Source organism: Anoplophora glabripennis, unplaced genomic scaffold (genome assembly GCF_000390285.2).
Source record: "Anoplophora glabripennis isolate ALB-LARVAE unplaced genomic scaffold, Agla_2.0 scaffold1607, whole genome shotgun sequence".
In the NCBI taxonomy this organism is placed as follows: Eukaryota; Metazoa; Arthropoda; class Insecta; order Coleoptera; family Cerambycidae; genus Anoplophora; species Anoplophora glabripennis.
Genome location: NW_019417694.1, coordinates 44580 through 48525, shown reverse-complemented (window position 1 = coordinate 48525; position 3946 = coordinate 44580).

The following is a 3946-nucleotide window of genomic DNA, read 5'->3' as shown; positions in this document are numbered from 1 at the left end:
TGTCTTTAAAATCACTTTTTTATGCTCTTTCCGAATATCGTATGGGAATTTCAAAAAAATACATACAGAGTGTTGTTTTCTAGACTTGCACAAAAAATTTACAATTTTTGCAGTCCGGACCTGGATTTTTTTGCTGTCATACATGCATACATGAAGTATCGTGAGTGCATTAACCCTACCAAATATGAACCCATTATTCCATTCCCTACCAAAGTTATGACATAAAGCAGTTTTGACCAAAAATCATAAATCACCCTGTATCACAATAAAGAATGGCCAAGGATCTATTTCTATAGTTACCTTAGATATACTCTATGTTCTTTACTACCCTGTAATGCCTTGCGGTACGTTTTCGATGGGCTACCCTCTATAACTTTTATTTATTATTGATAAATTAATTTAACATACGTCTTTATTAAATAAAAATGAATTACGTACTCAAAAATAAGTATTAAAACAATATTGTCATAAATTCAGTAAACACCGAAAAAAATGGCAAAGTTACGACCACAAGTCTATTTTCATCGAAAAACTTTTTTAACCCATCATTTTGTAGGAAATTTTATATACTTTTTTTTTCTATGAAGGAATGCCTATACATATCTCTGCCCAGAAAAAGTTATTTGCATAAAAGTAAAATAAAAACAAAATTGAATTTTTTGCATTCTTTTGTTAAATTGTTTATAATATATTTTGCATTAAATAAATTTTTCAATTTTTTTTTAAATAAGCTATTTCGATAAAAAATCCAATTATCTACAAAATATTTTCCTATGCAATAACCTTCAAATTTTGCTTCGTTTTCGAGATATACTCAAAAAACCGTAAGGGTTGCATTTTCACCCCTATCTCCAATTTCCACCTTCTAATTTAATAGCACTCCACGGTTTTTTCATTCTAAATAACCACTTGAACGATTCATGCAATAAAAACCCATCAACGTTGTAGTTCCATACCATATGACATAATCAATAGTCTATTAATTAAAGACATGTTTAGTATTTAAATATGTATTTGATATTACTATTTCAAGGACTTCTGGCAACTTGCATCATTAACAGTGTCATAGCCTTGTATGAAAGCTTCAACAGCCTTCTACTATTAATGAAGCAATAAATACTAAAATAATTATTATAAATCGTTTGTAATTACTATTTTTACTTCTGATCATAACTTTTTAATGAAAATAGATAGAGAATTTTTTTTTAATAAAAGTTTATCTTTAAAATATGTCCTTTTTAAATATTACACAGGTAAGTTCCTGGAAAAAATATTCATGACGTCATGAACACAATTTTCACAATATCTAAAACTTTAATTTTTGGTGCAAAATGCACTTTAATCCATGCTGCTTAAAGTCCATACTTCAAATTTCCAGTAACGTTTTTCGTTACCCTGTAATATCATTGGGGTGTCGAGTTTGAAACACCCTGTACTATCCAGAGGGGAAAGGGGTTTACCAACCGCGACAAAGGGGAAGAATGTTAATTGAACGATGTCTGCATTATGGACTGAGGGTAAAAGATACATATGATGGAAAAGTAAATTCGATTTTCTCAAAAACGGTACAAGATATCGACTGAAATACGGTATATCTTTTTTTTAGTAAAGTGAGAGAGGAATCGAACTATGAAAGAAAAATGTCAAATTTGGCAACACTGTCAAAGATGTATAAATTTAAATGTATAATTTCGACTGCTCCTATATAATCCAGGCATACTGAATATCAGTTTAAACTACGAAATGAATATTACCACGAGTTACTTTAATTGCCCAAATTTCATTATTGTCATTATTTCACGACTTAGAAGATATAAGTAATTAATTGGAATTTGTTTTGCAAACTTCTTTCTTTGAAGGCGAATAACTCCATAACGAAGCCCGATAGGAATTTTTTTTATGAAGTACTGCATCTATTTTGACCTCCCTGTATACCCCTTCATTTTTGACATGACCTTTCCGGACACCCTGTATATACAGGGTGATTCAGGTTTAATCTGGTTAACTTCAGGAATCGATAGAATAGGTTAAAATAATATTCATTGATATAAACTTATTTCCTAAATCGCACCGTTTCGGAGATAGAGGGCGTTGAAGTAGGATTTTTTCCCGTTCTTCCCTCATAACTTTTGAACCACTCATCCGATTGAAGTGAAATTCGGAACACAAACACTCGTTATGATCTTACATAAGTTCCGTAATAGACCGGGAGATATTAGACGTTCGACGACGTCTTTCTCGTTTATGCCTCTGAGATTACTGAAAGGTAACCGAGAGACAAGTACAATAAACTAAATTTAAAAGATGGGCTGCGGGACACCTTCGTGAAAATTCAATTTTCCTTTTCAAAAAAATAATGTGTACAGCGACGTATTTCTCACTTATGCCATGTTCGTAAGTTGAAGAGAAGTATCGATTTTATCACGAAATTTTTTTGGCATAAGTGTCGCAAGAGACCTAAATATGGAAAACTTTGTAAGAAAATGTGGAAAAACATCTTTATTTGTCTACCAATTTCTCATTAATGCCAATTAGAAATATGACATTATTATATTCGAAAAGCTCATAAAAAACATTGGCATAAGTCCTACTAAGGACTAAAGAAAATAGGGCTTTGGAAAAGCTGCGGAAAATTTTTCGTTTTGGTCAACGTTTTTCTCGTGAATAAATTAAAGCTTATTGCAAAGAAAAAAATGAAAGTATTCATTTTTTTTAAAGGGCATAAGTCCCTGGTGAGGACTATATGCTAAAAATTTTTTGAAAAGTTGTAGGAAAATTCATGAAAATTTTTACGTCTTTCTCGCTTATGCCATTTTGCATGCACGTAGGAAACTACATTATAAAGTCATATAAATGTAGGCATAAGTCCACATTGGATTTTCATGTTGTAAATTAATTTGAATTTTAATACGAGTCAGGTCGACAAAGTAGAAAAATAATAGAAAATTGCCACAATTTTCTCGTTTATGCCGTTTCGTACACGAGTAGAAAATATTACTAAAAGCCATTTTCAAGAGTGGCATGAATGCCACAAGGTACCGTCGTATGTAAAAATTTTTAAAAAGTTTATTTCATCGCCTACGCAATTTTCGAAATACTTATACTTACTTGCATTTAGCGTATTTTTAATTTTTATAAATATAAGTAATTCATGTATTTAATGAAAGTTAATAATAAACTATTTCGGCTTAAGTCCCCACATATTAGAAATGATTTTTAATTATTCTTTGAGTCATGATCAGAAAAAGAAAAATTATATAATATTGCCACAAATTTCTCGTTTGTTCGTAAATGAGTAGAGTATTTTATCACAATAGACCATACGTATTTATGTACAATATATTTAAATTTTAAAAATTAAAAATATTATATAATTTGAATTAACCGTTTCAATGCATGGATGATCTACTTGAATTGAGCCGACTAAGGTAGAAGAAGAAGAAGACGAAGAAGAAGAAGAAATAATTAAGCTAGAATACATAGGGAAGAAACTGATTTATAACTGATTTAATATCATGTATATTGAATTTTTTTTTTTCGTTTCTGGTACTTTGTACCTTAATTACTTAATTTGTACTTTTATACATTTTATTTTTATATTAGAAGATTTATTTAAGTAATAGTAATTTAATTGAAAAACCGCTGCCAACTCACTTGTCAGAATGCTTCCTCAAAGACTTTGAATTACTAATTTTTAATTATAACTAACACAAACAATAACACTTAAAATAATACAAATTTTTATTAACTTAAAATTAAAGCATATCAAAAATAAAAAGTTTTTTCGGTTTTATGATTTTTTACATTTTCAAATTTCAAACAGTTTTATCTGCAGCTCTTGATGAAAACGGATCAAAATAAAGGCCTTACTACCAGCTTTATTATAAGTTATTAAGAATTATCGTAATAAAAAATAACATGTCGAAAAATCAAACTAAACCCAATA